This window comes from Tupaia chinensis, unplaced genomic scaffold, assembly GCF_000334495.1.
Source record: "Tupaia chinensis unplaced genomic scaffold, TupChi_1.0 Scaffold000074_1, whole genome shotgun sequence".
In the NCBI taxonomy this organism is placed as follows: Eukaryota; Metazoa; Chordata; class Mammalia; order Scandentia; family Tupaiidae; genus Tupaia; species Tupaia belangeri.
In genome coordinates this window covers 5,198,517-5,222,398 of record NW_006159534.1, presented here as the reverse complement: position 1 = coordinate 5,222,398, position 23,882 = coordinate 5,198,517, and the positions used below count along the sequence as shown (strand labels likewise).

The window sequence follows — 23,882 nt, the reverse complement described above, 5'->3', positions numbered from 1 at the left end:
TTTTAGCTTTTGTTTACTTAAAAAAGGGCCTTCTGTACTTCTGAAAAAAAAAAAAAAAACTCTCCACAAATAGTCCAGTAACATAACCATTACATCATCTGCTGGTCCCAGGAAATTGTTTATTATTAACTACATGCCTATTAATTTAGTTTTGTTGTAGCTTTAAGTTATTGTATAATCAGTTCTATAAAGCTTTTCCTTTTTAGCTTTTGTTTACTTAAAAAAGGGCCTTCTGTACTTCTATGGTGCAACTGGAAGCATACTGAACTACAGAACTGGAAGCCATAACCTGACCCCAGTTTGAATTCCTGACTCAATCAGCCTTAAAACATGCTGAGCATGTGCATGCATGCCCAGGTTTCTGGAGGTTGGAGGACTGGAGCTGGGAGATTGCACTTTATTAAGCCCTCTGGAAGGTGCTTCCTTCTCTCTCCTGGGGAGAAAAAAAGGAAGGGGAAGGGGACTCTCTCACTGCAAAATCTAACAGGCATCATCTTTATTTGCTAGTGTTTTATGGTATCATCATCCCCCCTTAAATAAGTCCAGGTGGAATTTGTTCTATTGTATATTAGTAGGTAAAAGTCCATTGATACTTTTTCCCACACAGCATTTCAACTGACTTGATACTATCTTTTTTTTTTAAGAGAGATTTTTGCTATATGTTCCATGCATTGATCAGAAAGGCAGAGACAGGGGCCGGAAGGTGGTGTGTTGATGGAGGCGCTAGACTCCCACATAGCCAAATATGGTTCGAGTCCTGGACCTGGTGGCTTGCTTTCTCACTTTCTTTCTCCTTCTATCTTGTTTTAAAAAAAAAAAAAAGAAAGGCAGAGACAGAGAGACAGAAAGCATGAAATCACCCCCCAAGGGTGATGGCCATGCCACAATCCCTTCTCCTCATCCCTTCTCAGGGTCTTGGGCATGCATGCACACAGAAGCAGAGTGAGTTTTAAGCTGCCAGGTCCAGGACTTGAACCACTGTCGACTATGTGGGAATCCATTGACATAACCATTACACCATCTGCTGGTCACAGACTTGATGTTATCTTTTAAATCACTGTATTTTTCTTCATTTTTTCCATGTGCTAAATTCCCATATATACATTACTAAAGTTTAATGTTGCCATTCTATTCTGCTCCATTTTGCGCCACCTTTGTCTCTAGTTTCTGTCACTTTATAATACACGTTAATACCTCATTATGTGCATCTTCTTATTTACTGTTCCTATTGAAAATCTTGGCTTTTTTTTTTTCTATTTACCCTTCCATCAAAACATTTCCTGTAACCCAAGAAAGTGTTTTACTCAGAACATAAAAGAAAAATTAAAATCATTTAGGCAATTCCTATCAGCCCTCCCCACCACAAAATTCAAATAGAGTTTTTAATTGGAATTGCCCAGCACTCCCCAACATAAAATTCAAATAGAGTTTTTAATTGGAATTGCATTAAGTTTTAAAATTAATTTTGGAAACTATTGTATATTTACAAAAGTTAATCTTTCCATGAAGTTACATGATTATTTAAAATATATACTTAAAAATTAAATACTTCAAAATTTAAAAAATATTAAAGATTAAAAATACTTCAGGATTAAAAATAAATACTTAAAATTTTTTTTTAAGTTGACGTTCTTCATCTAGGTTCAGGAAGTTTCTTGTTAATCTTAAGGAAATAAGCATTTTAAGGTCTCTTAATTCATAATACTATACTATTTCCAGAAAATTTTCACTTCCTCTAGTATCATATAAGATCAAATGTGTCCCCATACCAATTTGAACAGGTGAGGAAGGATATTCACTATGGATTTAATGTATACTTCTTTTACTTTTTGTGAGGTTGAATACTTCCACACATACATATTTATGGGGTTAGCTGAATTTACTTCCTTATGAACTGTATCTTTTGCCTATTTTCTTTCTTTCATTTTGGTTAATGGGTTTTTTTTGGATTTTTGGGGGTTTTTTGGTTTTTGTTTTTTTTAACTTGCTGTAGGTATGTGCACTCACTAGACAGATACAGAAAGAGAAAGCAAGACTTCAGGTCTGAGATTCAAATCATGGTAGTCCATGTGGGAGTCTAGCACCCCAACTACCATGCAATCTGCTGGCCCCTCATTCTCTTCTTTCAATTGCCAGAAGATGTGTGCAGACAGAAAAGAGAAAGAAACAAAATCCCCTTATGGGACATGGTCATCCGCAATCCTTTTTTCCTCTATTTCTCCATCCTGTCAGGATTTGCAGGCATGCATACACATGTACCTGACATGTTTTTCAAGGGGCAGGATTCAAATTGCAGTCGATGTTTAAGTTGACAGTCTTCATCCAGGTTCAGGAAGTTTCTTGTTTATCTTAAGGAAATAAGCATTTTAAGGTCTCTTAATTCATAATACTATTCTATTTCCAACTCACAACACATAGAGCTTTACCACTGAGCTACAAGCTTGCCTGATTGCCTCTTTTCTTTTTTTTTTTTCGAAGTTTTCTTTTCCTTGCTATAGGGCGCATGCGCACGCCAGAGAAACAGAGAGAGACAGAGACAGAAAGCGAGAAATCACCCCCCAGGGGGGATGGTCATGCCGCAAACCCTTCTCCTCCATTCTCCTCTCAGGATCTTGGGCACACACACACGTACCCAGTTTTAGCCACCGGGTCTGGGACTAGAACCACAGTCGACTGACTACATGGGAGTCCAGAGACATAGCCATTATGCTAACTGCTGGTCCCGCCTGATAGCCTCTTTTCTATATTAAGAATAGAAACACATTAACTTATCAAGTAGAAGCATTTTTCCCCAATACTTCATTTTCCTCTTCATTTTGTATATTACATTTTCTGATATTCAAAATTTGGTATTTTTCCATCCTTACAAATCTATTCCTTGTGGTTTCATTATTGACATTTATATTTATTAAGTCACCTAATTTGAAGATCATATAATATTTATATACATTTTCTTTTGCTCATTTAAAGTTTATTTTTGTTGTTGCTAACATTTGCTACAGAGTGCATGTACTCACTAGAGACAACAGAGAGAGAAGAAAAGTGAGAGATCACCCCCAGGTGTTCTTCTATTTGTTTTATATCTTATATGCTTTTTAAATTTTATTTTAAATTTATTTATCTACATTCATTCACTGTACATCATTACAGTATACAAAATAAGATTTTCCATCCAGGAGACACAGTACATTGGCTCATATTTAAATTTTAATTCCCTAATATACATGGGATTTATGTCAGTGTACGGTGTGAAGTAAAGATTGGGTTTTGTTTTGTATTTTAAGAGTTGGTTAATTTGCCTGTCAATTGAACCATCGCCAACTTCTTTGGGGATTTTATTCTATGCCAAAACCAGTTTGTTTACTTAATAATTTTTATTTTAATTTGCCAAAAGGCATGTGTGCTTGTCAGAGAGAGAGAAAAAAAACTGAAAGAGAAAGTGGGAAAACATACCCCATGGGGTATGACCATGCCACAATCCCTTCTCCTCCTCCTTTTCTCACTCCTTTTGGGATTTAGAGAATGCATACATATGTGCTTGGTGTGTTTTTCAAACTGCCAGGTCCAGGATTCAAACTCCACAGTGGACCTGGTGGGATCCAGCTGTCTTAACCACCATATCACCAGCTAGCTCACTTACTCATTTTTTTTTCTTTTTTTGGAGAGGTTTTTTGCTATAGGGCACATGCGCTCACCAGAAAGACAGAGAGAGACATAGAGACAGGAAGGGAGAAGTCACCCCCCCCAGGGGGGATGGCCACACCGCAATCCCTTCTCCTCCATTCTCCTCTCGGGATCTTGGGAACGCATGCACATGCACCCGGAGTTAGTTTAAGCCACCAGGTCCGGACTCGAACCGCAGTCGACTATGTGGGAGTCCAACGACATAACCATTACACTAACTGCTGGTCCCTCACTTACTCATTTTTAAGGACAGAATTTCTTGGTACACACTCTCTAGTGAAGTAATAAAATATTCTTATTATGAAAGGAATTTAAACAGTTGCAGCTGTAAATCCTCTTACTAGTGTATCCAATAAGGTACATTTTAAAGATTGAGGAATACTTTAGCTAGCTAATATCTTTTGTAAGTCCTCTGAAAGGTTTTAAAGAGTAAGGTAATTTTACCCAGCATCATGGATAAATACGGTTGTTATAGTTCATTTGGAAGGATCAATCCCTTAGGGGTATATGGAATTAATTTGCAGTCACAAGTTTGGCTTTCTTACAACAAAGCTGCTTGACCCACAGAAATAAGACCCTCTGAGAATTTCAATGTGTTTAGCAGACCCTATCCAAGATTTCCAGTAACATACTGTCTACGTGGCAAAGCTAAGAAGCGGGAATAATTTCTCCCAGAATCAGATATGGTAGGGTATAAAGAACATCCAATTTGAAGTCTGTAAACCTGGACTGGAGTCCTTGCACCATCACCAGAAGTTTGACCTTGAGTAAATCATTTAATGAGTTTTGGTTTCTTCTCTTGTAAAATGGTTGACTTCATAGGATTATGGCAAGAACAAAATGAGAAAATCTGTATGACTGCTCTGTGTAAACTATAAAACAATGTTCAAATATTGGTATTTAGTTATTAGCCTATGATTTAACTTTAAATAGTCTGCTTCTCTTGTTGAGGAGGAGGTGGCACCTGCTGTCTTGAGTCCATCATGAACTAACAGACAACAACAGGCCAGGAGGGAGTGCACAAGTATTAGCTGTGCTTGGGCAGCATGACGAACAGCAGAGGAGAGGGTGTTACGTGCAAACTGGGTGGAGTCGATGGAATTGTTGAATGATGGAGAGGTTTAGCTGGCTCAAAGACTGGCTTGCGCAGTCTTTAAGACATCAACACTCTCTTTATGTGAAACAAGTTTTCCATCTCTTTCTGTTCTTCCTTGGGTGTCTGCTTTCATCTTTTTTCCTTCTCCTGCATCATTTAGCGTTTAAATCCAAATTTTCCACAGGCCATTTTTAGAGTGATTTTTGCTTCTCATTGAAAAAGTAATTAGACATATGATTTTAAGAATCTAGATGGTCCAAAAAGATTATACAACAAAACAAAACTCTTCCTTCTTCCCAAGAGTAACTACTGTCCTTTTTTCCTTCCAGAAATTTTCCCTGCATATATAGGGGCAACACTTGAATTTTCAGTGTCAGAGAGAAGTACTTGTACTCTTGTACATGAGAGAGAGAAGCTCTTGTACATTCCTTTTAAGAGATATTTAATTAATTAAAGTTGTAAATTTAAAGACCTAGTTTTCATAAAGCCTTTAAGTTTGGGGCAAGTAGTACCACAGTAGAACCACAACTGGACGCCATGAGAAAGGTCTTAGGTTTGTGTCCCAGGACCTCCCTGAGCAAGCGAGACAGCTGAGACTGGGGATCGATAGTTGTGTAAAGACAATGGTGAAAGTGTGTATCTCTCCTTCCATCTCTTATGAAAAAAAGAAATAAGTTCTTCTTTTTAAAATTTTCTTAGAGATTTTTGCATGTTTGTGTGCATGCCCAAAATCCTGTGAGGAGAATGGGAGAAGGGATTGTGATGTGGCCATTCCTCCAGGCTGTGACTTCTCGCTGTCTCTCTGTCTCTCTGGTGAGTGCACACACGCAATAGTAGGAATATCTCTAAAAAAAAAAAAAAAATTGGTGGGAAGGCATTGAAGAGGGCAGGGGCATGGTCAGAATTGTGCTTTTTAAAAATTACTCTGGGAGTGCCACAAGAAGGACCAGAACACTTAAGCAGGCTATGCCATTGTCTTCCAGATACCACACTTAAGGGCATCATGTTGTTAGGTTCAGATAGGCCATGGTGTGAGTGTTGCCACCAAGGATACTCGCCAATACTTCAAGACAGTTCTTCTCCCCCCACCCCCCACCCCCACACACACATGTGTTAGTTCACCAGCACACTATCACCTCGAAGGCTTCTACAGGAAACCAGATAAGAGGGACAATGGGTTGATCAAGGGAGGTGTTGGTGGAGAGGATGGGATGGGAATGGATTTGGAAAGCTATCTAAAGGTGAAATTAGTAGGATTTGCTAGTAGATTGAACATGAGGTGGGTAGTTAGGAAGAAGGAAGAGGTGAGGGTAGATCTCGTGTTTTGATGGGTATGACAATATTTTTACTTTTTTACTTTGAGACAGAGAATGTCCTCATCAGATGATGTGGTGATTTTGAAACTACACACTCCACAGTTTTCAGTCACACATGACCTAGCCCCAGTACACCCCTCAACTTATCTGGGTTAATTTTTTTCTCTCTGTCCCAGACTCCAGTACCCATCGGCCACCTTTCAGTTCTTCACTAGACTCCTTTGGCCTCAGGGCCTTCCTACATCCTGCTTTCTCTGCCCAGAATGTTCCTATCATAGTTCCACGCATGGCTGGTTTTTCTCCCTCAGGCCCTGGCTATGAGGACTCTAACTGCTCAGAGTATGTCTCTCTCTGACCTTCTCTACCATTGCAACACCTGATTTATTTTTTTCCTAACACTTATCAAATCTACAATCACATTATCTTCCATCTATTTGTTTGTGTTCTGTCTCCCTCACTAGACTGTATTAATATTTTTCCTTTTTTTTAGCTAATCTTTGATTCTCAGCATTGAACAAAATTTACTAAAAATAAATAAATAAATAAGCAAAAGACATAGCCTGCCCTAAGTCTATAGACAGCAGAGATCAATACTGTACCACCTCTGCACTCTATATCTCTAAATACCTGTAATAAAAATCTGTATTTAAGGAAATAGTCAAGGCTCTGCAAGTAGCTCCTCTGTGGTACAATGTGATGACAAGCAGGGAGAAGTCTGCACTTGGAGCCGGTCATAATGCCTGGCTCCCTCTTTCCCAAGTTGAGGCCCAGGTAAAGAACTGGGAAGTTCTCACTGAGCAAATGACAATGAACAAAGATTTAAAGGACGTGCATGTCACATATTTTTAGTAGTTACTACTCACCAAAGAAGTCACATTTTTAGGAGTTCTTATATTAGACCAGTAGAGTATGCAGAGCAGAGATCCCCGTTCTTCGTGTATAGAGAGCTGAACGGTCAAAGTCTTGCCCAAGCTCACGTAGATAACAAATGTCAAACCAAACTAAAGTCCAGGTCATCTTCCACCAAGTTCATAGCTTCTGGCACTATCTATTTCCACTTAGCATGTATTTTCATGCACCTAGGTATGTGACAAAAAGGGGAGGAGTTCCAGAGAAATATAAAAATCAGTCCTTTACCTAATCAACTAAAGAAATGCACCTAGAAGATGATCTGAGGCCGGCCCACACCAGCCACACAAGCTGAGTTGCCAGGCTATTGGCAGAGACCAAATCTGTGTGAACCGAGGTCAGGAGAAGCTGTTACAGGAAGGTAAGTTCAAGATTTGCAGAGCCAATCCCAAGCCTTCGTCAGTGTGGAGGAGTCGCTGAGTTCAACGTGTTCCAGCTGAGCTCATCTAGAACTTTCACTAATGAAGACATTTCAGGACAAAGAGCCTCTTTTCTAGCCAACAAACTGACATCCAGAAGAAAAAGACGTGACATACAGCCAGAAGAATTCTTTTGAAGGGTCCAGATATTCCACTGATCAGTCTAGCATCCTCTTGTTTTGTTTTCTTTTTGGTTCTGCCATTTTCTACCTACGGTATTCAATTCCTAATGATTTAGCAACACGGAACACATTTCTTCTCCAGGATCTCCTAACATCCCCAGGTTATCACAGCTGCCTTCTCTTTGATCTCACATGCATATCCAGCCTCAAATGTTTGCAGCAGGTGCTGAGGAGAGCACCTGGCAGCCTCCTCTTAACTGTTTTGTCCTCAGACATCACTGCTGAATGCCCTGAGTGGCAGCCTGTGGCTGGAATCCCTCCATAATGCACAGACTTCAGGAGGGGAAAAAAACAACTGAAGGAAAGAAGAGAGTAAACTTGTATGTGGTGAGAAGGTAAAGACCAACAAGTGCCACTGTAGGTCTAGTTAGTGACACTGGAGACACAGTCCTAGTCAACTAGAAAAGCTGCTAAATGATTCTACGGGTTTGCTTGTGACCAAAAGTCACCACGATCCAGCTCCATCACCACCACCAAACACATAGCTTGTAAGCAGTTACTCAAACCCATCTTCCTTCTGGTTCGTGAGAAGCCCAGTTCTGCCCATTCTTTTTTTTTTTTTTTTTTAAGAGATTTCGCTGTAGGGCGCATGCGCTCTCCAGACAGACAAAGAGAGACATAGAGACAGAAAGCAAGAAATCACCCCCCAGGGGGGATGGTCACACCGCAATCCCTCTCCTCTATTCTCCTCTCGGGATCTTGGGCACGCACGCACAAGCGCCCGGCGTGAGTTTTAAGCCACCGGGTCCAGGACGCGAACCGCGGTCAACTACATGGGAGTCCAGCGACATAGCCATTACACTAACTGCTGGTTCCCAGTTCTGCCCATTCTTAACCCCACCTTTTTGAAGCTGCTGCTGTTCTCCCATACTTTAGGAGACAGTCTTACCTGGCAGCAAAAGCTTTAAACAGGAATCAAATTCTCATCCTGGTAGGTGTCTGGGCTTCATTCCCTTTCTTATTCAAGCAGGAACCAAACATTTTGTTCAAAGCAGTTAAATAAGCAATAAACCAGTGACGCCTCCTGTCCAAGTGTCTTTTCTCATTTTATTTGTTTGCATTGTGTGTTCCTCATGCCAAGTTCCAGGTAGATCAAAAACAGATTTATTTTGAAATAAACATTGTCTTCAGAAGCAATCTATACATGTTGTGAAATGGAGCGTTCTAAACCTCTCTGTAAAATAACTAATGCTATCAGTCAGGTCCAAAAATCCATCAAAGTGAAATATAGGCTATATAACCCAATATTAATTACTGAATTACTAACTTAATATAAATACTAAGTCATTAATTCTGAATAATGTCATTACAAGGTGAAGATATTCCAAATCCCATGAGAAAATACCCTGATTGTCAGAAATACACACTAAAGAAAAAGAAAAAGAAAAGCTGTTTCCAGAATATGATTGTTGCTAAGTCCCTAGAGTACTCATCAGAGCAGAGGTGACCCATTCTTGGGCCCTTTGCTCAGGTGAAACTAGACAGATTAACCCAGCCACCATACTCACCCCTGAGCCCAATGGGCTCATCTTTCACCTTCTCCTGACTTTTCCTCCCTACTGTACTTCTCACCCTTTTCTTCCTTTTACTCTCCTCCCTCTTCTCTTTGCATTCTCCACCTCAGTCTCATTTCTTCCCCTCCCTTATACCTCCCTTCTTTTGTCGTTAAAAGGCTACAACATTAAGTCCAGGGCCAGGCCCATAAGTGCAGAGGTCAAGAGCTGTGCATTAGGAGCCAGATCCCACATGGCTAACCATGGTTTGAATCCTTCCCAGGCAGCTTGAAAAACATGCTGAGCACATGTAGTGCATGTCCCAGATCCTGAAGGGATGGAGAAATGGAGGAAAAAGGATTGGACCATGACCATGTCCCATGGGGAGAGCACTTTCTCTCTCTTTTCCTCTCTCTCTTTCTCTCTCTCTCTCTTACAGATGTGCACATGCCCACTTACCATTTATTTACTTATTTAGTAAAAGGATTTATTAAGTATTTATTAAGTAAAAGTAAAAGGACACTCTCAAGAGGTGGACCCAAGCACAAGAGAGAAAGACTGGCTAACGTTCCCTTTAGCCACTATTACATTCTGTGAGGTTTATAATTTTTTTTTAATCTAGGCTGTGTCAGCTGATCATTGACTGGGCCCACTGATTGTTTTGATCTCATTGGCTCTATCAAATGTGACTGGACCCACTGATCCATCTCATTGACTCTGTCAAATGTGGCTTAATCAGCTAGACATCCCTCACTGGAAATCTCCTGCCTACATTACCTTGGGCAGGGAATTTTCTGCCCTGATTGGTTTCTCTATCTAGGCACACAGACAGACACTCCAGCCCCCTTTCCCACATTCAGTTTTTGTTTTTCTTCCTGCCCCTTTTCCCCCAAAAGGCATAATCACCATAAATCTTTTTGGGGAGTTGAAGGTGGGTGCTTTGTCTTCTGTAACTGCTTCATGCTGGATCCCACTTGCAATTAAAAAAAAAAAAATTAAGTCCACAGATACATTATTACTTGTATTGAAAACTCTTAGTTTTAAAAGCAAATGCTTTGCATTTTTTAAAATTTTTTTACTTTAAAATAAATGTTTAAAATAATTATCAATATTAGTTTTCATTTGTGATTTTTGTTTTTTGTTTTTGAGTTTTGTTGTTGTTGTTACAGAGCACATGTACTCACCAGAGGGAGAGACGAGGGGTTAGGGAAAGTGAGAAAACAAGCTGCCAGGTCCAGAACTCAAACTGCAGTCAGTCATGTTGGAGTGCAGTGCCTCAACCACCATTCCACCTGTTGGTCCCTAAGATTTTTTTTTTTTTTTTTTTTTTTTTTGCCATAGGGCACATGCACTCACTGGAGAGACAGAAAGCAAGAAATCATCCCCCCCCCTCCAGGGGAGATGGTCACACCACAACCCCTTCTCCTCCATTCTCCTCTTGGGATTATGGGCACTCATACAAATGTTCCCAAGCATGCAAGTGTTTAAGTCACTGGGTCCACGACTTGAATCATGGTCCGCTACGTCGGAGTTCCACAACATAATCATTACACCATCTGCTGGTCCAAAATTTATTTTTTATATGTGACATGTAAAAGTGTTTGTTTGTGCCTCTGTGTATTCATAACATTCTCCCAAATTATTAGTGGAACTTGAAAAGAAAGGAAAAGGAACTTGATTTGGGACTGTATTACTTTAGACGAGCCTTTGCAAATCTGTTTGAACTGAATTATCTAGACTAGACACGCAGATAGTTGTAAATAAAACAGGCATTTTTTACCCTTACCCGCAGAATGCAGGCTTAACTCTCTAGGGTAAAGGCAAAGGAAAAACTAAAATCTCATCCTTGGACTGGGCCCAGTGAGTTCTTATCCAGTTTGCTGAAATAAATCTTGTTCATCTTCCACATGAAACAACCTTTCAACCCGTAAAAGGGGTCAAAATGCTGACATCAGCCCAATCACTGTGACACAGTGCTAATACCAGTGCCCTGCAAGGCTGGAAGCCACATGGGCTTGGATCCTCATCCAGCCATGAGTTTGATCCTCAGGTTGGCTTGAAAGCATGTTGGGTTCCAGGATTCTGAGGAACCAGAGGGCTGGGGAAAGGGGATCATAGTGTAACAAGATCCCATCCAGGGCACTTCTCTGTTAGATAGTATTTCCACCACACAGATCTGATGGGTGTAAATGACCTCGAGGAACATATAATAATGTAAATGACCTCGAGGAACATATAATAAATGTAAAATGTGGTAAAATAATTAGAAAATTATGGGTTTTGAGTATGTTTAATCTTTGTTTATAATAATAACTTACTTAAATATAAGTAACATGTAATACAATTTTTAATAATGACTGTATTTAACAACCAGCTGGTAAATTTTCTGAAACTTTAATATTCTGCTCTCACAAGCTGATACAAGCCAGCTCCCACTGACCCTGAGAGTAAAGTCATTGCTTCTCATTCCAGTTCCATGAAAAGGGCTGGCTGCCCAGGTCAAGCAGGATTTTAATAGCTGTAGTAATAACAGAACATGAAAAGGGAAACCTTTTTTACAAATAGGAAGGAAAAATAGCACAGAAGTCAATTCTCATTGGCATTGGCATTTGTATTTAAAGGTTGCCCTTATTAAGACAGAAAATAAAAAATCTCTTCTCGGCGCTTGTAATGAACTGGATACTACATTTGCCACCAGCTCAATCTTCCTCAACCATCATTCTCACCAAAGCCCTCAATACCTTGCTTCTCAATCTCATCTCCAGTACCCTCTACTTTGCCTGGGGTTATTTGAGCATCCTCCCCTTGCCTGGGTCCTCTTTCGGCGGCATGTCCTGCCCTGCTGAGAGGCCCTTTTTCCTTCCTTTCTTTCTAAAAACTGCCCACATTTTAGAAACTAGCACAGATGGAAGACTTCTTCCTTGAGGTCTTCTACCTCTCCAGCCTCAGGATCAGCCTCCTTTGGCTCATATTAATGTCATGTCTCTTAATCGGCATTCTGTGAGTGCCAACCCAGTATGTATTTTCTTTCCAACCAAATGTTTAGTTCCCGAAGGACTAAACGCTGGGAGTAGATTGCAGCACAAAGACCCTACTGGGGGTATCTATCTCTCTAAGGAAATAAACTTTAAAATGTCTAAAAATAGGTAAATAATGCCTAACCTGACTACAATGTTGAATTTACTACTAGCTCAGGGTGGTTTAAACAATTCAAGAATTGTTATTCATACATAATATGAAAGTGAACTATAGCGTTTTTATTTCTTTTGTTATAAGGCAAGTGCACTCACCAGAGAGAGAGAGACAGAGAGAGGGAAAGTGAGAAATCGTATCTCCCCACAGGGGGGATGGTCATGTTGAAATCCTTTTCCTTCATTCTCTTCTTGGGATTTTGGGCATGCACCCAGCGTATTTTCCAAGCTGAGACTTAAACCACACAGCCATGTGATCCAGCTGCTTTAACCACCAAGCCACCTGGCTGGCCCAGGAGCTGTAGTGTATTTTTAAGGTCCACTCCCTGAAAAGGACCCTCGCCCAGGCTATTGCTGCAACTAAAGAAAACACTGCTGCAATTCTGGAAGGAGTAAAACATCTATGACTGCATCAATAAGTTGTTTCAGCTTGTGGTGCTTCACCAAACATCATGACAAATACATCTACACAAAAACACTCAAGAGATTCATTCGTGACCTCAAAGGATTTGCTAAGGATGAGGAGGTTATAAAAATCCTCAAGGCTGTGGTTGAAATGGCAAACAACTTTGACCTGGGTGGGGATGATGATGACACTGAATAGCTTCTATATGTGGTTCCTGAGGAACTGACTGATAATGAGGCACTGGAAGTAGAACAGGAACTTGTAGCTGCGGAAGAGGCAAATGAAAAAATAAACTACAGGAGAAGAAAAAGAACTCACACAGAAATTCACAGTGAAGGACTTAGCATAAGCTTCTGAAGAACTCAGCATGCTCCTTAAAAGGTCTGAAGGCCAGGTCCATAGCTGGACCCCACATAGAAAGTGTTCTAGATTTGTCTCCCCAGGCCTCCCTGTGATCCAGGCTAGCTGAGACCAGAGTGGACTGCAGTGTGGGGATGCTGTTGGGAATACCAGTCTTTCTCTCTCTTTCTCTGTCTCTCTGAAGAAATAAATAGACTTTTTTTAAGTCTGAAAACATGCACCACGGAACTGAAAAGTGTTTCTTAATAGAGAAGAATCTCCATACTGTATTATCTGCTTACAAACAAATCTATGATGAGAAACAAGAAACAAACCAAGCAAACCACCATGAACATAATTCTGAAAAGAGTGACGCCTCCTCAGGCAGGTCCTCCAGGAGGATGCATTATTATCATTGGAGATGACATCTCAATGATTGTTATTTCCCCCGAAGAACTACCAGTAAGACTAGACGTGGAAGTGGGAGATAGTGATATTGATGTTTTACATCTGTGTAGGCCTAGGGTAAGGTAAGTACTGGTTTCTTAGATTTTAATGAAAATGTTATTTTTAATTTTGTTAATTCTTTAAAAATTTACTAGAGGGTTCATCTACAGTAGGGTATAGGAGTGTTCTAGGTCTTCACATTCACTCACTGACCCATCAAAAGCAGAGAGAAAGAAAGCAAACACCCCCCAGGGGGAGATGATCATGGTACAATCCTTTCTCCATTGCTCCTTCTTGATGTGGTTTTAGGCATGTATGTGAACCCAGAGTGTTTTTCAAGCCACCAAGTATGGGATTCAAACCACTCAGTCAGCCATGTGGAATCCAGCTACCTTAATCTCCACATGACCAGCTGTCCCCAGAAAATTTAAAAATAGAAAATCTAAGTTTATAAAATAAGGATGTAAAGAAAGAATTTTTGTTCAGCTGTACAATGTGTTCATGTTTTAAGCTAATTGTTATTACTAAAGACTTTGAAAGTTTTAAAAGCAACTTAAAAGCTTGTAAGGTAAAAATGTTGCAGTAAGCTACAAATAATTTATGATTTAAAAAAGAAAAAGTATAAATTTTGTGTAGCCTAAGTGTTGTAAAATCTATAGTAGTGCACAGTAATGTCCTAGGCCTTCATATTCACTCACTGACTCACCTAAAGGAACTTCTAAGCCTGTAAGCTCCTTCATGGTCAATGCCCTAAACAGGTATACCATTTTTTATCTTTATTTGTTGTATTTTTATTGTATCTTGTCTATGTCTAGATATATTTCAAAACAGAAATACCACTGTTTTACCATTACTTACAGTATTCGGAAAAGTAACAGGTTTGTAACCTAGAAGCAATAAGCTATAGCCTAGGTGTGCTATGGGTTTGCGTAAGTGTTCTCTGTGATGTTCGCAGGATGACAAAATCGCCTAACAATGCGTTTCTCAGAACATGTACCCACTATTAAGTATTGCCCAACTGTAGACACACACACACACACACACACACACACACACACATTAATCTGTAGGCCTCAGATCCCCCAATAAAACTACATCCAGTTCTTTTTTGGAGTTGCTATGGGTTATTTCTAAAAACTTACTCTTTATTTATACTTTACCTAACTCCAAGATTTATAGTAGTCAAGACAGTGTGGTATTGAAAAACAAAAACAGAGATTAATGAAAGAGAAGTGAGAGTCTAGAAATAAGCACTTGTATTTACTATTTATGATCAATTGCTTTTTTTTTTTTTTTTTTTTTAGGTTTTTGCCATAAGGTGCATTATGCTTGCCAGAAAGAGACAGAGAGAAGGAAATTGAGAAATCACTCTCCTTGAGGGAGGATGGCCACACTGCAATTCCCTTGGGATTTGGGGCACATGTGTGCATAATTTTCAAGTTGCTGGATCTGGGACTCAAACCACAGTTGGCCATATGCAAGTCCAGCACCTTAACCATCACATCACCTGCTGGCCCTGTAATCAACCGATTTTTGACAAAGGTGGCAAATGGGATTCAACTGAAAAATTATATTTTTTAAATGATTACTTATTTAATTTTATCATTATTATTTTCTTATTTTGCTACAGAGCACATGTGCACATCAGAGAGAGACAGAGAGAGAGAAAGAAAGTGAGAAAGCAAACCCCCAGGTCCAGGTCTCAAACCACAGTTTTCCATGTGGGTGTCCAGCATCTTAACCACCACCTGTTGGCCCAAAATTATGGTATTTTTAACAAATGTTGCTGGAACACTTGGGCATTTAGATGCAATTAAACGCATGCAGACAAACACAGACAGATCCATGTACACCCACACATACATACATACAAAAGATAAGCCTGATCTATAATTAACCATGCACAAAATTAGCTCAAAATGGAACATAGACCTAAATATAAAAATCTAATGCTAGTAACCTTCTAAGAGGAAAAAGTAGCTTGCCCTTCTTTATCTGAGGGTCTTTCCCCCCCCTCAAAAATCCTGTAACTATCTTGACTGGAGCAGATGCATCACAAAAGAGAGGATACTTACTCACTCAAAACCTACCAGACACCCCTTCTTGCCACTAGACCCATAACCAGGGTCAAATTTCAATGTGTTCCCAGTAGCTTACATTGGCAACAGGTCTCTGAATATAACTCTGAGCTGAGCCCAGGCTCCCAGGTTTGTCTATTCTCCCAGGAGTCACTACTCGCTCTGTAGAGAATGGGCCAGGACAACTTAAAAGTGACGCACTCACTAAGCACCTGTTATGAAATAGCCCGAGGTCTGCACATGCTCCATCTCTGGTCTTGTTCCCAGTGGTTGATCCAAAGTCTCTGGCTCCAACTCAGGGCTCAAGGCTGAAATATAAAAACAAATCCCAGCTTGGAAGAAAAGTTAAAAAGTCGGTTTTATTTGTTTATCTTCTCAGAGTTTGTTCATCTGACCATTGAAATACCAAGCCTAGCTTATTGGTTTTTATTCATTGCTATCAGTAAGTACATATTAAATAAGCATGACAGATTTACTAGGCAACTAAAACAGATCACGTGCTGGGTAGCCATGGGGGGTGGGGGAGGCAGGGTACCCAGCCCTCAAAAGTCCATTATGGATTACTAATGGACACATGCCTTTATGTGCCACTGATTATACTTACTGGAGCAATTACAAACTCTTTTCTTTTGGCTAGCATACCTCTGTATAACTAAATTTTCCAGATTCTACACGAGTAAAGTAGCTGAGCAGAGACAATCCTCTAAAACTTAACTGTTGCAGAGGAAACAAGGGGTTGTAGACTTTGAAAGAGCAGATGGTTAGAGTTTAGAGTCCAACACTATGAAACTGACCTCAGTAGGGCACCTGGCATTGCTTGTAGTAACCCCATGCCTTCAATTGCTCCATAACCAGGTATTGCTATGGCAGGAGTGTAGCCCACCACTCCTTATAAGAACCACTCAATACCCACATCTTTCTGAATTGAGTTAGTTGAATCTTAGCAGACAGTTATTCTTTTTTTATTATATATTTGAATAATATAAGAGAAAAAAAGGATAGGAAAGAAAAAACTGTTTGGAGAGATGGGAATAACAGAAGATGAGAAAATAGAAAAGAGGAAAGGGGAAAAAAAAATTACACCATAAGATCACAGAGACCTTACACCAGCACCTTGCTCACAGAGAGGCAAAATGCCTGTTGAATGAATGAATGAATGAGTGAGTGAAAGATAAAGTATATAAATAATTTAACTTTCTATTTTAAATAGTAAATAAATAAGTAAAATACAACACCAATGACATTCCTTCTCAGTTCCTCCAAACAGAAGCATGGATTTCCAATTGCTTATTCTCTAGTAGAGATGCTTCTCTGCAAATCAGCCATATATCCTACCCACCCCCTTTCATGATTGGGATGTCGATCCCAGAGATGAGACCATGGAACAGAAGCAAAATTAACAGGGGACTCCTAGGCTCGACCCCATGATTCGGTTTTAGTGAACATGTGTTCTCAACCGCCATGAGATGGAAATGAAGGTTGAAGGCTTATTGGCAAAAACTGACTACCTAACTACAAGGATACATTAAAAAAAAAAAAAAAAAAAAAAAAAAAAAGGTGTACGATTAACTCTGAGCTTCTAATCCACCAATCAAAAATTTTTTTTGGAGAGGTTTTTGCTTTAGGGTGCGTGCGCTCGCCAGACAGACAGAGACACAGAGACAGAAAGCAAGAAATAACCCCCCGGGGGGATGCCACGCCGCAATCCCTTCTCCTCCATTCTTCTCTTGGGATCTTGGGCACGCACGCACACGTGCCCGGCATGAGTTTAAGCTAATGGGTCCAGGACTCGAACCGCAGTTGACTACGTGAGAGTCCAGCGACATAGCCATTACGCTAACTGCTGGTCCCCCACCAATAAAAATTTCACAAAGAGTTTTGATTGCTAATTGTAAAATAAACCTATCTGCACAGGGGACCCAAGATAGAGTAAATATTCTGTTTACATAGTCTTAATTGTCCGGCTCTCTGTAAAATGAAAGAATTTAGTTTAGAAACACTTGAGCTCAGTATCTAAGGACTAAGACAAGCCCACATTCCTTCTCCTGGGAACATGCAGATCCTCTCTTTGAAAGGCTAAATCCCAGCCACTTGTTTAAGATGACTGCTCACAAAGTTTAGAACCTATCTTAGAGAAAAAGAGATTGCCTTTGCCAGATGCCCGTTCCTCCCACCAAAGATTTCTGTTACCTAAGTATCATCCACCCAGTCAGAAAGCTAGAAGTATGTTTGTCTTGCAACTGACGAAGCAAGGAGACAATGCCAGCAAATACAGAATTGAGCAATAGTCACCATAGATACATTTTTTTAGGGACAATTATTCTACTCAAAAATCTTAAAACTAACTCTCAAATTTAGTTTTTGAAACCATGGTGTTGATAGAGACAACTTGAGAATCTGGAGCCTGGCGTTGGGGAGGCTGTCTTGGCCAATATTCCACAGAACAGGTAGCCAATCCCTTCAAGAAAGGCAAATCTGGAAACCTGGGTGCAGCGCCAGAGTTACACTGAGAGACCTGCTGCCACTTCCAGGCCATGTGAACATGCTGAAAGTTTACTTCGGTTCCAGGTCTAGTGGCAATAAGAGGGTAGGTTTTGGGAAGCATGGACACCCTCTCTATCGTGAAGCAGATGCTTCAGGTGAGGTAGTTACAGGGCTTTGGAGGGGGAAAGAAGACTTCTCAGAAACAGAAGGGTAAGCTATTTCCACTGGCAAGGGACATTCGGATTCACTCAGGGGTTCAAGATTCTCAGTTTTACCTGAGTCCAACCAGATGTCTCCATCACGGTCTGGAGTATGACTCAGGAGACTTACTCATCATCTCAAGAAAAATGGAAAGTTTATTGAAAGAAAGAGCACCTGGGGGTCTGAAGCTGGAGGTGCCTCAGCCTGCCAGCCAGGAAGGAGGGGGTTTCTTTTATAGGGCGATAGACTGTATGCAGAGGAGTTTTTGTGTTTGTTTGTTTGTTGGTTGGTTGGTTGGTTTTTCTTTTGTTTTGTCTTTGTTTGTTTATCTATTTCAGGGGAGTCAGACCTCTCAGTCCTGGCTTTGTGTCATTGTCTGCTATCCCGTGGGCTATGTGACCTTGCAGTGGCCGCATGCACGGGTATGGAGGATCCTGCCAAGACCAGTTCTGCAGAGGTCTGGCCTTGGTTTCTTGTCAGGCCTGGAGTGATACCAGGTGGTACTCAGAAGAGCTTTACTGAATGGGACCTTACAATCTTCGTTTCTCATATCAGCGTCTCCCTCCTTTCCGATCAATGACCTTGATCAATGACCTGTCACATGGCAAACTTGGCAAGGCTGTGAATTCAACGGATGCTGTGATTCTGCAAACTGTACAATTAAATTTTGTGTTTGTTTATTTAACAGTATAAACGCTATGGCTACAAGGTGGGGGGGAAATCTTTCAGGGCTCCCCTGGAAGCTCTCTGGTTATCAGATGAAAAATTAAACCAAGAGATTAAGAAGTTGAGCTTTTCATTCTATGCTTTTTCTGTCTGTAAACATTCCACTGGACACAGAAAATATCAACCCTACACCGTGGTGCCTTCCACTAGTCATTGCTGCCAAAAGAGACAAAGGCAGCAGCCACCTGGGCCCCAACTCATGCTGCAGTGGCATTTTAGCACAATCAATCACATGTGATCATTTGTGGTTCCACTGAATGCCATGGATTACTAGCATTGCATTTTCCATTGGCAGGGAGTTCTAACCGAATCAACCCCCAAAACCAGTCTTTTAGAGTATTACTCCTAGGACTATTCTTACTACTAATTTCTAGAGATTTTTGCCATAGTGCACATGCTCTGGCCAGAGAGACAGAAAGCATGAAATCACCCCCCGCGGGGGATGACCACACCACAATCCCTTCTCCTACATTCTCCTCTCAGGATTTTAGGCATGCAAGCACACATGCCCCACGTGTTTCAAGCAGCAGGGTCCTGGACTCAGACCACAGTCAACTACATGAGAGTCCAGTGACATAACTGCTATGCCATCTGCTGGTCCCCTTACTACTAATTTCCCTAGTTGTTCTATTATTTATGTATTTATTTTAGAGAGAGGGTTTTTCCTATAGGGCACATGCACTTGCCAGAGAGACAGAAAGCAAGGAATCACCCCTGGGGTGGGGGTGGGGGTGGTTGGCCAAGCCACAATCCCATCTCTTCCATTCTCATCTCGGGACTTTGGGTATGCACACACACACACCTGGCATGAATTTTAAGTCCCTAGGTCTGGTACTCGAACCTCAGTCCACTACATAGGAGTCCAGTGACATAACCATTATGCCATCTGCTGGTTCCCCCTTACTACTAATTTCAATCAAGTCCAGGGGCTTAAGCTGAAGGGAAACTAAGGTCCCATCTTATGGTGATTTGACTTATAATTTTTGACTTTATCTTACTACAAAAGCAATATTCATTCCTTAGAACCCGAACTTTGAATATCTATAATACAATCACCCTATTTTTCACTTTCAGTATTCAATGAACATAGGATAGTCAATATTTTATTATAAAAAAAGGTTTTGTGTTCAATGATTTTGTTCAACTCTAAGCTAATTTAAGTGTTTTTAGCCCATTTAAAGGCTGAGAACATGTTTTGGGCTTAAAACATGTTTTGTAACTTAAGTGTATTAAATATATTCTCAAATTATGTTATTTTCAACTTCTGGTATGCATATTCAGATGTAACCACATCATAATTCAAAAAGCATCTATATTCCTACTTCCTGGCAAAGGACTATCAACCATTCAATAAATCTCAACACAAGATGCACCTAAACAAAAGCTTTATTTTAAAAAAAGCCAAGATCTTGGGACCAGCAGTTGGCATAATGGCTATGTCACTGGATTCTCATGTAGTCGATCACGGTTCTAGTGTCAGACCCTGTGGCTTAAACTCATGCTGGGTGCTTGTGTGTGCATGTCCAAGATCTCGAGAAAAGATGGAGAAGGGATTGTGGCGTGGTCATCCTCCCCAGGGGGTGATTTCTTGCTTTCTGTCTCTCTGTCTCTCTCTTTCTGGCATGCGCATGCACCCTATAGCCAAAAAAATTAAAAAAAAAAAAAAAAGCCAAGCTCTCAAGGATGTTTTCCACTGTGGGCAGAGCCTTCCTGATAGTTACAAGATGGATTCTAACAATTTAGCAACTTTAACTGATGCACAGGAGTGAACCTTCCTGGAGATTGTTTCCTAATACTTGGTGTGAGCTCTTTTGAACTGTTCAGGTAAATAATAGTTCATATAAAGCTATTCTAATCTATATACAATGGCTGTTTCTATTTTTATTTCTTTCCTTCTTATTTTTAACCTCTTAGTGAGGTATAATATCCATATTTTTTTTAAAAGGCAGTTATCCTAGGCATATGACCTGACAAATTTTCACAAACTAAACACGTTAACAGCACCCAGATAAGAAACGGACTGCTTCCAGATTTCAGAACATTCCCCCTCACATGTCCCCTTACCATTCTTTCCAGCCTACCCTGTGCCACCTCCACCTGCTCCCCAACACTGATTTTTTTCCCCTTTTGGCAGAGAGTACATGAGCTTGCAGGAGAGAGAGAGAATGAGAAAGCATTCCTCATGGGGGATGGTTAAACTTCAATTCTTTACCCTCCACTTTTCCCTCCTTTTGTGATTTTGGGTGCACACACACATGCACACCCATGCTGGGTGCATGTCCGTGCATGCCCAAGATCCCGAGAAGAGAATGGAGGGGAAGGGATTGCGGCATGGCCATCCCCCCGAGGGGTGATTTCTCGCTTTCTATCTCTCTGTCTCTCTCTGTCTTTCTGGCGAGCGCACTATAGCAAAAACCTCTCAAAAAAAAAAAAAAGGCATGCTATAACACTTGAGTAACTAAAGACCAAAAGCCAAGTTGGAATTGGCTTGAAATGGTGAGTTAAGTTAGCCAATTCTCTCATCTGCTCTTAAGAGCAGCATAAAAGGCCCATGCTATAAAAGAGTTTATTATTTTTAGAGTTGAATATAAATTTCTGAAGCTTCGTATCAGTATATCTACTGAGACTCATAAAGAAAGGAAAAAGAAAAGAAAGAAAGAAGATAGCAAGTAACAAGAAGTTGGAAAGGGAAAAACAGAGAAAGACTGTGGGAGAAAAGAAAGTATTTTGGAGAGGAACCCATTTAAATCTGTCTCACTCAGATTCCCTCTTAAGAGTAGGGCCGGGACCAGCAGTTAGCGTAATGGCTATGTCGCTGGACTCCCACATAGTCGACCGCAGTTCACGTCCTGGACCCGGTAGCTTAAAACTCACGCTGGGTGTGTGTGCGTGCATGCCCAAGATCCCGAGAGGAGAATGGAGGAGAAGGGATTGCAGCATGGCCATCCCCCCGGGGTGTGATTTCTCGCTTTCTGACTCTCTGTCTGTCTCTGTCTGTCTGACGAGCACACGCGCCCTATAGCAAAAAAACCTCTTAAAAAAAAAAAAAAGAGTAGGGTCATGTGATTCTGCCACCTTAGTCATCAGCAACTGCATAGCACTAGGTGTTCCACCCAATGGCAATCACCTACATATCCCTCTGTGTTTCTAGTCCCAGACCCAGTAGCTTGAAAATCACACTGGGGCATATGAGTATGTGGCCAAAATCCTGAGAGGAGAATGGGGAAGAAAGGTTTGTGGCATGGCCATCCTCATAGGGGATGATTTCTCGCTTTCCTTCTCTCTGTCTCTCTCTAGCTAAGTCATATGCCCTAGGGCAAAAAAGAAAAAAAAAAGGAAAAGAAACCTGTTATCTTTCATTTCATTTTGACTTCCACATTTCCTACTTTGATTTCTCTCCAGAGAAAGAGAAGAGTGACCACACTAAGCAAAAGAAAGAAGTAGCGAGATTATCAGCCTCACTCACACACCTTAATAACTATGTACAGTTTCCTGTACCCTAGCCTTCCTCTTTTTTTCTGAAAAGACAATCAAATCTAACAAGAAACTTTATGAGATTTTTTAAAAAGCCATGATCGTACCATCCTAATATTAATTTTGAGTTGTGTCTCCTCCCACATATACAAGAATTTTTTTTTTTTGGAGAGGTTTTTGCTATAGGGCATGGGGACTCACCAAAAAGACAGAGGGAGACAGAGACAGAAAGTGAGAAATAACACCACAATCCCTTCTCCTCCATTCTCCTCTCGGGATCTTGGGCATGCACGCACACACACCCAGGGTGAGTTTAAGCCACCAGGTCCAAGACTCGAACCATCGTCAACTACATGAGAGTCCAGCATCATAGCCATTACACCAACTGCTGGCCCCCATATATAAGAATTTTTACTTGTTACAATAACTAGGGACATTTTGCTCTTTTACTCTCAACTATGGGCTAACAAGAAACTTTGCAATTATAGCTTCAGGAAAGTGGCCAAATTCTTCCCTAAAAATATTATGCAAGCGAGTTCTCAAGCCCATTCACCCTCAAGCAGGTCCCAAATACTTATTAATAAAATACAGTCAAACGTTTAGGAGTACACAGTCTACTGGGGGACACAGATATAATGCACTGCCGTGCTTCCAGATGGCCATTGTGAATCCCTTCACCATTTCCTTCAATCTGATGAAAGCAGGAAGAGCAAAAGAGGCTATCTAAATCAGCCAAGAGTCCTTCCTAGCACTCTGAAAAAAACCCATAATCCTTTCTTTTTAATCCCCTAGATAACTCTAAGGACCTCAAGGTTCTCACCAATTCTTATAGCTGCCCGAAAACAGTTTTTCTGGTAATCACAGCTCCCACTCTCACTTTTAAGTAAATCCTTTCCTAAGCCTACCTCTGCCTTTCCACATTTGGGTCTCTTCCTGAAAAACCTCCCCCATGCCTCCTTTTTTTCTCCTTTGCTATTGTACTTCTTGTTAGTCATTGAGAAAATACATTTATATTTTTTCATCTGAAAAAGAGTTCAATCCACAGAAAACCTACCTTGGTTATAGATCAGAGTTAAACTCAATTGCCTGCAAGGGTCAGGCAGAACAGTGGTCTTTCCACTTTGTTTGCATATTACATACTTGGGAATTCTTTAGTTTTACAAAGAAATAGGACCAGCCAGTAGTGTCATGAATAAGTCAGCTGTATCTCACATGATTCAAGTCTTGGACCTGGCAACTTGAAAAACACATCAGGGGGCCGGCAGGTGGCATGGTTGATGGGGCGCTGGACTCCCTCATGGCTGACAACAGTTCGAGTCCCAGACCTAGTGGCTTGCTTTCTCACTTTCTCTCACTCTCTCACTCTCTCTCATTTTGTTCCTCGCTGGTCAAATTAAAATAAATAAAGTTAAATAAAATATATATATATATATATAT

The 23,882-nt window shown here is 40.6% G+C and overlaps 1 protein-coding gene across 3 annotated transcripts in view; it reads right to left on the bottom strand.

Moving 5' to 3' along the window:
* The window catches only part of TNFSF4 (TNF superfamily member 4), a 251,601-nt gene extending 242,212 nt beyond the window's left edge, over positions 1 to 9,389 (bottom strand). The window contains exons 1-2 of one of the 3 annotated variants that reach the window (XM_027767977.1): positions 8,496 to 9,389; positions 6,960 to 7,901 (exon numbers count right to left, since the gene is read on the bottom strand). The gene's annotated coding sequence lies outside the window, so the exon portion shown is untranslated. The remainder of the gene's footprint in view (positions 1 to 6,959; positions 7,902 to 8,495) is intronic. The other 2 variants (XM_006142344.3, XM_027767978.1) reach the window with 2 other exon arrangements.
* Positions 9,390 to 23,882: the final 14,493 nt, after the last annotated feature.